Source organism: Dipodomys merriami, unplaced genomic scaffold, assembly GCF_024711535.1.
Source record: "Dipodomys merriami isolate MVZ:Mamm:240054 unplaced genomic scaffold, mDipMer1.0.p SCAF_24, whole genome shotgun sequence".
In the NCBI taxonomy this organism is placed as follows: domain Eukaryota; kingdom Metazoa; phylum Chordata; class Mammalia; order Rodentia; family Heteromyidae; genus Dipodomys; species Dipodomys merriami.
Genome location: NW_027203826.1, coordinates 6,130,616 through 6,145,134, shown reverse-complemented (window position 1 = coordinate 6,145,134; position 14,519 = coordinate 6,130,616). Strand labels below are relative to the sequence as shown.

Genomic DNA, 14,519 nt, shown 5'->3' with positions numbered 1-14,519 from the left:
GCTCTTCAGCTCAAGGCTAGCACTCTACCACTTGAGCCACAGCGCCACTTCCAGCTTATTTATTTTTGCTTATGTGGTGCTAAGGAATCGAACCCAGGGCCTCATGCATCAAGGCAAGCGCTCTACCACTGAGCCACCTTCCCAGCCCCTCCCTCAGCTTTTTCACTTGGTGCTCTGGCATTTGATTCCCAGCTTCATTTCTAGCTTTTTGTTGGCTAATTGAGGTAAGAGTCTCATGGACTTTCCTATGTGGGCTAGCCTTGTGGTTCATTTTATTTTTGAAACTGCTGCATTGACTGCATTGTAAGAATACAGATGCTTTTCTTTATTTCTCTCCTGGTGGACACTTAGGATGCCAGTGTCCTTTTTGCTGTGGAACACAGAAAGCTGTACAGGTGTAGGAGAATTTCAGGGATGTATTCACAAAAGTTTAGTAGAGGGTTTCTACTAGTTTATATTAATAATACCCTTTTATATATTTTGACAACAAATCCTTTTGATGTTTTCAGGGTTGCAAATATATTGCAAACTAGTTCTTGTTCTGCATCTGGGAATTCCCCAACTTATTAGTAATGTAGACACTGAGTCAGGATGCTCACCTGGCTCCTTGGGTTTGCTTACAATGTGTTAAGAACTCAGAAGGGAGTCAGGACATGATTACACAGGTCCAAACCTCCAGCAATCCATTTTGAAGGTGTGGGTTTACAATATTTTGGTTCCCTTGATTTAACGGTATTGAAGTGCAGGCAGTCCAGAAGTGTCAGATGCAAGAATGCTTTCTCTAGGATTGGAGTGGGTTAGGTCTCCACACAACAGAATTTCAAAGAGGGAAATAAAGTATCTCAGAAATAACACAAGATCTCCAAGTAAAAACCTGAAGACACAGGCTGGGAAGGTTCCAGTGGTAGAGCGCTTGCCTTGGATGCATGAGGCCCTGGGTTCGATTCCTCAGCACCACATAAGCAAAAAGAAAAAAGCCAGAAGTGGCACTGTGGCTCAAGTGGTAGAATGCTAGCCTTAAGCTGAAGAGCTGAAGGACAGTGCCCAGGCCCAGAGTTCAGGCCCCACGACCAGACCCTCCCCCCCCTGAAAAAAAATCTGAAGACATATATAGAACTACTGACAATAGTCAAGCTATGGAATCAGCCTAGATGCATAACAACTGATGAATAGATCAAGAAAATGTGATATATATTTATACATATATATATCACATACATATATATGTATATATATCAGAGAGTATTATTCAGCCATAAAGAAGAAGAATAAAATTATGTCATTTTCAGGAAAATGGATAGAGCTGGAGACCATCATGTTGAGTAAGTTAAGCCAAGCTCAAAAGGTAAATATAGTATGTTTTCACTCACATGTGGAATCTAGACCTAAAATGATGTTAGAGACAGTAATAATAATAGTAACAATGATAATACAGATAATAAAAGGATGACTAGGGGAGATCATGGGGGTAGCGAGGGGAAAGAAAACGGAGGAGTGAAGTGCATCAAGTATATTGCACACATACACACACACACACAAACACACACACAAATACACAAACGCATGCTAAAGTAATGACAACATAATGAAACTCACCAAATATTGTTTGAAAAAGGGGGAAGGGCAGAGAGGGGGGCTACCTGAATAACAATGGAGGGGGTAAACTTTTTCACATGCATATGGAATTTTCATAACAAAACCCTCTTGTACCATTGATGAATGGTAAGATCAATAGGAAAAGAAAGAAATGTGTCAAATGTAATGTGCCTCACAATCCTTTACCCATGGATGCACATGGCAGATTTCATTCTTTGCTACAAAGGAGGATGAAAAAGTCGAGAGTAAATGGATAAAATACTCTCTATACAGGGCTTTCTAACCCAAAGGTCATGGTTCTAGATTAGAAGCTTCCTAAAGCCAAGAGTTCTATTTTCTAATTCCTCCTTTTGCACCTTCTCTGGCTCTGAGTCATTTGTTTTCAGAGAACATGTTTAACCTATTAGAGGAATCAAAGAGGACAGCATCAAGAGGACAGTGTCATTATTTATGTGGTTTTTTTTTGGTTGGGAGCTACTATTCCAAATTGCTACTAATATTAAAGGTATTTTTGTTGTTGATGTTATTGCAGGTATTTTTGAGGCATTTAATGATGAATTTTTATTAAAGGCTTGGAAAAGCAAATTTGAAAAAAAAACAACCAAACCCTACAGTAATTAAGAAGGAATGAAACTTCTACCAGGTGTGATGGGGCACTCCTGCAATCCCAGCTACTTAAGAGGTGGAGAATGGGAAGATTGTGATTTAAGGCTAGTTGGGCAAAAAGTTCCAGGCTTTGAGCTGTGATAGTCAGATCTCAGCCTCCTGAGTAGCTATGAGTCACTGGCACCTGGCTAAGTGAAACTATTCAACCAAGAGCTGGGTACATACATTTGTCCAGGAACATAGGAAACTGACACTAGGAAGACTGTGGCTCCAGAAAAGCTCAGGCAAGAATGTTCATGAGACCCTATTTCAATAGAAAAAGCTAGGTGTGTTGTCGTGTACTTGTATTCCAAGCTATTGTGGGAAGTATAAATAGGAGGATCAAGGTCCAGGCTTCCCTGGGGAAAATCAACCCAAACAAAAAGGGCTAGCTGAGTGGTTCAAGTCATAGAGTGATAGCTGAAGACACACAAAGCCAGATTCAAATCCCAACAGTACCCCCCCAATCTTCCAAACAGGAAAATTATAGTAGAGGTACAGCTGTACCAAGCCACTGCCTCACTGACTCATTCTGTAATAACAGCCAAAAAGCCAACAGAGGTTATTTAATGGCTCTATAAATGTTCACAAGACTCCTGAACATGTTTAACCCACAGAGCAAAGAGGCAGATAAATGAGTTGGAAGTATCCTAAAACTCCCATACAAGGTGGTACTCCTACCACAGAAAGGCACTTGCTTAGGCAAGTACTACTATTTTAGCTTTCAGTCTTAGTTCCTCAAATCCTCTGGAACAAATGATCTGGTTGTATGACTGGCAACTTCAACCCAAATAAAAGCTATACACTACAGAACACCTACAACACAGGAAACACCGTGCTAGAGAATCTACGTGTCTTTTCTGTAGTTTCTGTGCCAAGTTCGTAGTATTACCCACATTTTTGGTCAGGAAACTGAGGATCAGAGTTGGTACAATTAGCCTGGGCCACACAGCTATGACTGAAGCCAGTGGTTCGGTTTGGTCCAGGTTTGAGGTTCAGACTCTTCCTCTTGCAACAGCCTGCCTCTTGAGCCCCTGTGGATCCACTGTCCGGGCAGTGTCCCTTGCTGTATACTCAATATAGTGCTCCGAGTTGTCAGAGCACCTGCCACACTGAGCCACTATCACAGGGGCTTTCCCCATCACAGCTGCATTCTCTTCATTCTTCTGTTTTAAGTTGAAGCTTAATCAGCACTGTTTACTCATCAATATGGTTTTTTTGAGCTCTTTTTTTTTAAATAAGTTTTTTTTTATTGTGAAAATACTGTACAGAGAGGTTACAGTTGCATGAGCAAGGTAATGAGTACATTTCTTATCAAGCATTGTTGCCTCCTCCTTTGTTTTCCCCTACCATTCCTTCCCTCCCACCTCCCCCGCCCCCCCTAAATTGTAAAGTTTGTTTTTTTCAACATAGTGTCTTGCATATCTCATTATTACAATGGGTCAATCTGTATCCCTAAACATTTTGTTTTTTTCCCTTCCCCTCCCCAAATTATACCAACATCAAATACAGTGAAAACAGGTTATACCATGGGGAAGGAACATACAAAGCAACAACAAAAAAATCACATGGTACCTTATAAATACGTTAGAAACAATAACAAGAAAGAAAAAAGCCACTTCTGTCCCTATCTTGGGGTTCATTTCACTTAACTTCATCTTATATGGTCATATGTACATAGCATTTGACCTTTTCTACTTGTCCCAGACATATACTAGTTATTGCAAATAAGGGAAACCATGGGACCTATGTTTCTTTGGGCCTGGCTTACTTCACTTAATAGAATTTTTTCCAAGTCTTACCATTTCCTAACAAATGATGGAGGCATAGAATGCCTATATATATATATATTAATACATACATATATATATATACATATATATGTATATATATACATATATATATCAATATCACATTTTTTTGATCCATTCATCTACTGAGGGGCATACACAAAGAAAGGTTAGACAAATGGGATTGCATGAAGCTGCAGGGCTTCTGCATGGCAAAGGACATAGCTAGCAAGATCAATAGAAAGCCTACGGATTGGGAGAAGATTTTCACTAGCCATACAACGGACAAGGGTCTCATATCTAATATATACTTGGAACTCAAAAAATTAAATCCCCCAACAACAAATCCTCAAAGAAACAACTGTCCGATAAATAAGTGGGCTAAAGACTTAAAGAGAAACTTCTCTGAAGAAGAAAGAAGGATGGCCAATAGACACATGAAGAAATGCTCAACCTTCTAGCCATAAAAGAAATGCAAATCAAAACAACATTGAGATACCACCTCACCCCAGTTAGAATGGCTATAATCAAGAACTCTAATAACAACAGATGCTGGAGGGGATGTGGACAGAAGGGAACCTTACTACATTGTTGGTGGGAGTGTAAACTTGTAAACCACTTTGGAAAGTAGTATGGAGGTTCCACAAAAGACTCCACATAGAGCTCCCCTATGACCCAGCAATCCTACTTTTGGGCATTTACCCAAACGATCACAAACAAGACCATACAAAAGCTACCAGCACAACTATGTTTACTGCAGCATTATTTACCATAGCTAAGATATGGAACCAACTCATCAATGTGTTTCTTATACCCTCTACTAAGTTCTAGGAAAACAAAGACAAGTGAGACCCAAGTCTTAACCTTAGGGAGATGTTTAATGCTTCTAGTTCTCTCAGATATTCTGTAAACATTACAGGAGGAGCTGCCAAGATGGGCACTGTCCATTCCAGGGTGTTCTCTATAGGGCCGCAGCAATGCTCACAGATGTCAGAGAGTGGAAAGACCTCTGGGAGGAAGGAGTGGAGAAGTCAAAGAAGAGTAAGGGGAAGGCATAGCAGAAGGGGAAGAGTATAGCACCATCCCACTTTGCTGCTACCTTGGGCTCCCTCCCTTGTCCAGTACCAAGATAAAGCCCTTCCCCGGGCACTCCATACTACTGCTGAGTGTCTGACATGCTTCCCTCAGAGAAATGGCAGGGCCTTTTATTTGCATTCATGACAATTGTTTCAGAACCCAAAATCTTCTCTTGCTGCTTGCTGAATAACCTGGTGGTTAAACTTCCAGAAATCTCTGGAAACCAAATCTCTTAGGGAAAGCAAAATGAACAGAGGCTCAGGAGGTGATCTGATTGATTTTCCTGACTGTATTACAGGTTCTTCCTAGCCAGGGAATGCTAGGACTCTTACAGCCCAGAGCACTCACTTTGCCTGTAGCTCCTACACCAAGTCCACTGTCATGATGACTACAAAGTCCTCTCCATAAAGCTATAAAAGCAGTGTGGATAAAAACAAAACAAGACTGAGTCACATTCTTGCTCTTTGTAATTATAGCTTTAATTTGTCTATATGCATGGGAGAGCGTGGAGAAGGCATGTAAGAAGAGATGTCATGAAGAACGTGGTTGCTTGCAAAAGCAAGATCAGAGTATATTTATCATAGAGCAAGAAATCGTTTGATGGGATGATAATAAAAGATGAGCCCATTTCTGAAATACACATGTTTGAGCCCCTCACACAGGGCAGGCCAAAGGACACTGTATGGTGTCTTAGGTTTACTTAGAGTCTTAGGTTTACTTAGCAATCACAGATTTGGAGGAGGTCTTTAACCACACAGCCAGAAAGTTAAAATCTGTCACATCAGCTCATGTGTCAAAATTACAATGAGTTCTCTGGTTGTATTGAGATCCAACCGTCTCTTCAAGAGATGTTCGTACAGGGCCTGACATTACAGGTCATCATGACACCAAGTCACTCTCTTCACCAGATGAAAATCAAACATCTGATCCCTGGCTCATCGACTCAGGACATGAGTCAAATTGACATGCTGTGACATCAAGAGATAAAGCCCTTGAAGTAAATTTATACATACAGACTTAACTAGATCTTCATTCTCAACTAGATTAGTCCTGAGAAGGACAAGAGAATCTAGGCTACTTTAGGCACCAAAATCTTTTCTAAGTGTACATAAATGAGGGTTTGGTAGATGGACAGATAAACCAGATAAACACATTGGATTCTTTTAAAGTCAGCTGACTTTAGATTCATATATCATTCTCTCACTATTTCCTCCAAATGTCACACTGAATAATCCCAACTGACAGAGACAGAGTTTGAAAATCACACAGGAGCAGGGGAGCATCAGCAGGCAGGCTGACAGCCTTAGGAGCACTGTGAGTTCTTTAGGAAAGGAAGGAGAACAGCGCTGCACTCACTTCCCTAATCCTCTTCAAAGTCAGGGACATGCAGTGACAAGGGCTCTACCTAGGCTGGTGTGTGTGTGTGCCTGCAGTTGGTCTCAGTGAGAAATACATCAAGGAAATACAACAAAGAAACCTACAGATTCTTTTCTGGAGCCCATGAACAGATTCCACGGAGTTTTAAAACCCTGAAAGCACAGTTAAAAAAAGTCTATAGTACAGGATGCAATGTGCATTTTTATTTGGAGAGCCTTTATAACTTTCGAGAAGAGTTAAAGAAAATATTGGAATCCTGACAAAGTCTAAGAAGTCTTGCACGAGAAATACTAACCAGATACAAATGGGCTTTGTACTGAGTCATTCTTTATTAAATATTTAAGGTCTTCACGAGATCTGAAGACTCCTTAGTCATCAGTAGGATTTTTATATACTCATAAAGCAAAATATAGAAAGTGGAGCTAGGCAGCTCAAGTGGTAGAGCACTAGCCTTGAGTGACAAAGCCAAGAAAAAGAGTGAGGCCCTGAGTTTAAACTTCAGTACTGGCACACACACACATACACACACACACACACACACACACACACACACACACACACACACACACACACACACACACACACACACACACACTCACTATAAAATTTTGATTTTGCTTCTAGAAAATGTTTTTATTTACCTTTTCTGCTTCTTACAAGAAAATAGAAATATAAGGTAAAAAGCCTACCTTAAAATCTGAAGTTAATTATATTTAGTATTTATATTCAGAACCTCCTCTATGGACAAATTTTTAGTCTAGATATTTGCTTTTCCTTTAGATACAATGAAAGACTAGAGATAAAACCACTATTTTGCTCTACAGCACACTGTGGCATTTTCTTTTCTTTCTTTCTTTTTTTTAACACATAAGGAGTCTAAATCAAAACTCACAAGAGGTGGCTGAAATCATGTCAACTTTCAGCTTGACAAAACATAAACCCAGTTATTATGCATAAACAATTCAAAATTAAAGTTTATAATGGAAATGTCAACAAGTCATAACTACTATACATTACTGGTGATGGGTTCCACTATACTTCAACCAGGCACAGCAGATGTGCGTATCTGATAGACAGATTGCTTAGAAAATTAAAGCTATCAGAGCTATAAATAAGGAATACATAAATATGAACACAGCAATGCCAAAGCAGAGACTATTAAAATGAACCCATAAGATGTGATATGAACACATATGATAGTTCATCATGTAAGCAACTTTCCCCTGATTTAGAAAGCTATGGTTCTATAATTCTTTTAAAAAGGAAAAAAAATGCTACACAGCTTCATGTAGTAATCTAACTGGACATTCTTGAGGACACTATAATCTTCAAATTCTTTTGAAGAGCTGAACTCTCATCAGAATTACTGCAGAAGATCAGCTTGTCATATTTCCAGTAGCCTCTCGAGGTGCTAGACTGCAGGCTTGATCCACCATGACCAGCTATTTCTTTTTATTTTTCTTACCAGAATTATGAGAGAATACTGACCCAAGGGATTTACCCAGGTCATACAGTCCATAACTATTTCACTCCCAGTAGCCATCCTTTCCTAAATAGCTGGCTCACATATTCTTTATTTCTTGAGTGCTTCAGAGGCCTTGTGAAGCTCCTTAATAACAGATGATAAGGCTTCTGAGTTAATTCCTTGTTCACAAAGCCGCACACAAATAGACAGGGTTTCCATATCTAAACCAGTATTCAAAATTCTTGAAATCTCAAGAAGAACGTCCCTGGTCTCTCACTGTATTCAGATTCGCTGCTGCCGCCGCCGCCCCAGCACCGCTGCTGCTAGCCATGGCGAAGGTTGAAGATGGAGGGAGCAGCCGCTCTGTGGCATTTTCTTAAAGCAAATGCCAATACTTCAACAAAGTTCTAGGAGTCTGTGTCTTGTCAGTTACAATAACATCTACAGATCCCAGTGGAATAATGGACAGATTTCAGAGTGAAAAAAATAAGAAGCTAAAGAGTAAAGATTTGTACCTATACTCAGTGGAATTTTGCACAGCCATTAGACAGAATAATATTATGTCATTTGTAGGGAAATGGATGGGTTTAGAACAAATCATGTTAAGTGAGGTAATCCAAGCTCACAGAGACCAAGAGCACGTGGTTTCTCTCATATGAGGAAGATAGCTCTAAAATATATTTGGACATGATAAATTATACGGGACTCTAGACATTCACACACAGTGAGACCAGTGGCTATTCTTTTTTTTTTTTTGTGGGTCCGGTCGTGGGGCCTGGACTCTGGGCTTGGGCGCTGTCCCTCAGCTCTTCAGCTCAAGGCTAGCGCTCTACCACTTGAGCCACAGTGCCACTTCCAGCTTTTTTTCTTTTTTGCTTATGTGGTGCTGAGGAATCGAACCCAGGGCCTCAAGCATGCAAGGCAAGCGCTCTACCACTGAGCCACCTTCCCAGCCCCAGAGGCTATTCTTAGGAGAGGATCACAAAGGTGCAATGCCTATGTGTATCTCACTGTACAAAATAGTATTTATTGAAATGAATGCTAAGAAATGACAGCAGCATTTTTTTCTTTGCTGCTGTTTCTGTTTTCTTTTTGTCTCATTTGTTCGGTTATCTGTCTTTAGGATGGAGGCAGGCCACAGAAATGGTGGGACAAAAGGTGAACAAATGCAGCAGTGATATTCACTAGACCTTATGCTGAAAATAAACTATACAACTTGTTAGGGAAAAGGGGTAGGGAAGGAAAAACTGGGAGAAAATGAGGGAAGAGGTGATACTGTTCAAAAGGAAATGTACTCATTACCTGATTTTTGTAACTATAACCACTCTATATATCACCTGTACAATAACAATAAGTTTTTTTAAAAAACAGTAATGAGCTGGTTCTCCTGGTTCATCATAAGGTTTTACTCTCTAAAAGGCAAAGCAAAAGTAAGCCAACAATTACTAAGCTCCTTTCAACTTTGCTATTTGCTGACCCACATCTGTTTCTTGGTTGTTTCCAGATATAGAAGGCAGCCAGGCTTCCACTGAGCTGCACAGTGGAAGTGCACCAAGTGACCTGGAAGCTGCCAAGCTGCCTGGTTAATGGACCTGAAGTTCCACACCTGACCTACGAGGCAAGCCCTGTGCACAGTATAGGGCAGGGGTATGGATGTGAACAGTGATGAAGGATGGACTTCTTCATCTGTAAAAGAATATATTTCAAAGACACTTATCTTAAAAATGGAACTTACCCAGACAAGCACTAGTCCCCAATTATTTTGTATCTAATATTTCTTTTTTCTTTTTTCTTTTTGGTTGGTCATGGGGCCTTAACTCTGGGCCTGGGCGCTGTCCCTCAGCTCTTAAGCTCAAGGCTAGTGCTCTACCACTTGAGCCACAGTGCCACTTCTGGCTTTTTCTGCTTATGCAGTGCTGAAGAATCAAACCCAGAGCCTCATGCATGCAAGGCAAGCACTCTACCACTGAGCTACCCTCCCAGCCCCCCAATATTTCTTAACTATTTTTATTTCTTGAGAAACTAGTGGTACATGGTATGTGCAGAATCATTTTTCAGTAAAAGACTAGAGATAAAACCACTATTTTACTCCTTATTAACTTCTTAGGAAATCATTTGTATGATGAGGTATGAGGGTGCCCTGTAGCCCTTTACAACTTGAAAGCAAAGTAGCTCAAGATAAATCGAAAGTAAGTTCCATTGTAAAGGTTACAGAATTGAAAGCCCTAGTTTCAGAATACTAATGGTGATCTTCCATTTATTCTGAGAAACAGTGTAGAAATTTTTGTTTGGTATTCAGAGAGGAGATATGGAAGGCAATTTTCAAGCCACACTAACAAATGCAATAGATACAATGGACTGTTCAAGGAAGGGCAGGCTACCATCTCCAATCAATTGGATTTTATTTTATTTCTTTTTAAAACAATTTAAGGACTGGAGAATGGAATTCCTGAATATTGTCAGGAAGAGATGAAAGAGATGAAATCTTAAAACCCAAGACCTCTCAGCATGACTCACTTTCTCAGTGTCAAGATTTAGGTGAGTTTAATCATCTTCATATCTTTCTTCCTTTCTTTCATTTTTTTAAATAAAGTCTAAGAAATTCTAAAAATGTATCAGACCTATAAGGTTGCTAGCATTGGACAAAGAAACATTCAGCAACAGTAAAACCTAGAAAAACAACCTGGAAGAATTTAAGTTTCAATTTCCACTATATAAACAATGGTAAAGATTACATTAAACTACACACACACACACACACACACACACACACACACACACACACATATCAGGAAAGAGTGTTTTAATTTTTGGAAGCTTAATATTCAAATGATAAGTAGAAGAACATACTCAAAAAGATAAACTTTAGGAAGGAGGAGAGAAACAGAAAAATCACAGCTCAGAGCATAGAAAGTTCTCCATAGAAATCAACTAGGTCGGCTGGGAAGGTGGCTCAGTGGTAGAGTGCTTGCCTTACATGCCTGAGGCCCTGGGTTCGATTCCTCAGCACCACATAAGAAAAAAAAAGCCAGAAGTGGCGCTGTGGCTCAAGTGGTAGAGCGCTAGCCTTGAGCTGAAGAGCTGAAGGACAGCACCCAGGCCCAGAGTTCAGGCCCCATGATCAGATCCCCCCCCCCAAAAAATTAAGACATTCTTAAAGTAAAATAAATTATTAAAAAAAAAGAAAAAAAAGAAATCAACTAGGTAAGGAATCCATGGAACATTCCTCAATATAATAAAGGCTGTATATGACAAACCTACAGCTAGCATTATATTTAATGGTGAAAAACTAAAGCCATTTCCTCTTAACTCAGGAACAAGACAAGGATGTCCACTCTCTCCACTTCTCTTCAATCTAGTATTAGAATACCTACTAACAGCAATAAGACAAGATGCAAACATAAAGGGGATCCAAATAGGGAAAGAAGAAATAAAACTCTCCCTCTTTGCAGATGACATGATCTTGTATTTAAAGAATCCCATAGACTCCACTCCCAAATTACTCAAGCTGATTCAAAACTTTGGCAAAGTACCAGGGTATAAAATTAACCCCCCAAAATCAATGGCTTTTCTGTATGCCAACAATGAGAAAAGTGTGGCTGAAATTAGGGAAAGCAACTCCATTTGTAATAGCCCCACAAAAAAATAAAATACCTAGGAATTAACTTAACCAAAGAAGCGAAGGACCTCTATGATGAAAACTTTAAAATCTTGAAGAAGGAAATCAAAACAGAACTTAGAAAATGGCAAAAACTCCCATGCTCCTGGATTGGAAAGATTAACATCGTGAAAATGGCAATACTTCCCAAGGCTATCTACAAATTCAACGCGATACCTATGAAAATTCCAACCTCATTCTTCAAGGAAATAGAAGAGGCAATCCAAAAATTTATATGAAACAATAAAAGACCCCGAATAGCAAAAACGCTCCTCAACAAAAAGAATGCTGCTGGAGGAATATCAATACCAAATTTCAAACTGTACTATAAAGCCATGTTAATCAAACCAGCTTGGTACCGGCATAAGAACAGACCTCAGGACAAATGGAATAGAACTGAAAACCCAGAAATTAACCTACAGACCTATAGACTTCTAATCTTCGATAAGGGAGCTAAAACAATAGAATGGAACAAAGACAGCCTCTTCAGTAAATGGTGCTAGCAAAATTGGTTAACTACTTGTAGAAAACTAAAGCTAGATCCTTATATATCACCCTGCACCAGAATCAACTCCAAATGGATCAAAGACCTCGGAGTCAAAGCAGACACTCTGAAAACATTACAGGATGGAATAGGAGAACCCCTAGGTCTCCTTGGCGCAGGCCGAAATTTTCTTAATAGAGACCCGGAAACACAACAAATCAAAGAAAGGTTGGACAAATGGGATTGCATGAAGTTGCAGAGCTTCTGCATGGCAAAGGACATAGCTAGCAAGATCAATAGAAAGCCTACGAATTGGGAGAAGATCTTCACTAGCCATACAATGGACAAGGGTCTCATATCTAAAATATACTTGGAACTCAAAAAATTAAATCCCCCAACAACAAATCCTCAAAGAAACAACTGTCTGATAAATAAGTGGGCTAAAGACTTAAAGAGAAACTTCTCTGAAGAAGAAAGAAGGATGGCCAATAGACACATGAAGAAATGCTCAACCTCCCTAGCCATAAAAGAAATGCAAATCAAAACAACATTGAGATACCACCTCACCCCAGTTAGAATGGCAAAAATCAAGAACTCTAATAACAACAGATGCTGGAGGAGATGTGGACAGAAGGGAACCTTACTGCATTGTTGGTGGGAGTGTAAACTTGTTCAACCACTTTGGAAAGCAGTATGGAGGTTCCTCAAAAAGACTCCACATAGAACTCCCCTATGACCCAGCAATCCCACTTTTGGGCATTTACCCAAAAGATCACAAACAAGGCCACACTAAAGCTACCAGCACAACTATGTTTATTGCAGCATTAGTTACTATAGCTAAGATATTGAACCAACCCAGATGCCCCTCAATAGATGAATGGATCAAGAAAATGTGGTATATATACACAATGGAATTCTATGCCTCCATCAGAAAGAATGACATTGCCCCATTTGTTTGGAAATGGAAAGACTTGGAAAAAATTATATTAAGTGAAGTAAGCCAAGCCCAAAGAAACATAGGTCCCATGGTTTCCCTTATTTGCAATATCTAGTATATGTGAGTCAAGCAGAAAAGGTCAGATAAGGTGATGTTAGGAAAATGAACCCTAAGATATGTTTTTAATTTTTTTCTTTCATGCATTTGTTTCTAAAGCATTTATAAGATTATCTCTTTGTTGCTTTGTATATCCCTCCCCCACAGTATAAGTATAACCCCTGCTTTCACTGTATTTGATATCGGTATAATTTGTGGAGGGGAATGGGAAAAACAAGTCGTTTAAATAAGGATACAGGTGGACCCGTTGCAGCAATGAGAAGTACAAGTTATCATGTCGAAAATGAGCTTTACAATTTTGGTGGTGGTGGTGGGGGAGGATTGGGTGGGGGGGCCAGGGAAGCTAGGAAGGGATGTGAAGGGTAAACAAAGGAGGAGGCTACAATGCTTGATAGGAAATGTACTCAATATCTTGCCCATGTAATTGTAACCCCTCTGTACAGTATGTTCACAATAAAAAAAAAAGAAATCAACTAGGTACATGCCAAATGAAATAGCAGCTTTTCTCTACATAAAAATAAATTTAAAAATAGCTTAGTGGTAGAGTGATTGCCTACTACAGTCCTAGGTTTGATCCCCAGCACACATAAACACACACATAGGTATACACACATACATGTAATCAATAGTGAGACTACTATTTTTGTTGGCCTCCAAGTAGGGACATTTCTAGCATATGATGTTATTAACTTTGTTTTTGTCATGCTAAACACATCATACCCTGTATTCTGGAAGCAAAAGGAAAAAGGAAAATCAGATTTCAGGTGGTAGTAATGAACTTCAGTTTTAAAGGGAAGGAGGGAGAATTTTAATTATACAGCCATGTTGAAGTGAGATTCAATCATCTTCAATGTCTTGTCAGGGTTTGCACATGTTGTTTAAAAAGACAGCATCCAGGTTTCAATTTTTCCTTTAACTACTAAGCAGATCTTTTTATTACCAAAAAGGGAAAAACCCAAACAAACAGAAAGAGGCAAGATCTTTATCATTACAGTGGGAACAAAATATTTCTCTTTATGTTTCTCTTTACTAAAACAAAGTGTTATCAGCAAGCTGAACAGCTTTTGGACCAATATGTGATACTTGGTAATTGCTCCTAGATGAAGTTTTCAATCTAAAAAGTCATGCATAAGCCAGAATTTCAATGAAAAATTTTAAAAAAGGTTACACTTTTAAATATACATAGGCAGGGACTGCTGCGGAGTAAACTACCATTGGAATTCATTATCTCTTGCATCTTACATACTGCTGCAATATGCTCATCCTGTAAGGAAGGCAGAAAATTATGCAATATTCTTTTTGGGGTCCCCTTCAAAGTAGGGCTACTTTATTGAGGAACTTAAGACCCCTTTATTATCTTCAACTAAGTGATT

At 39.3% G+C, this 14,519-nt stretch overlaps 1 protein-coding gene across 2 annotated transcripts in view; it reads right to left on the bottom strand.

Annotated features, from left to right (window-relative positions):
- Positions 1 to 14,519, bottom strand: part of CUNH1orf21 (chromosome unknown C1orf21 homolog) — a 302,366-nt gene that overhangs the window by 16,439 nt on the left and 271,408 nt on the right. The window lies entirely within an intron of this gene.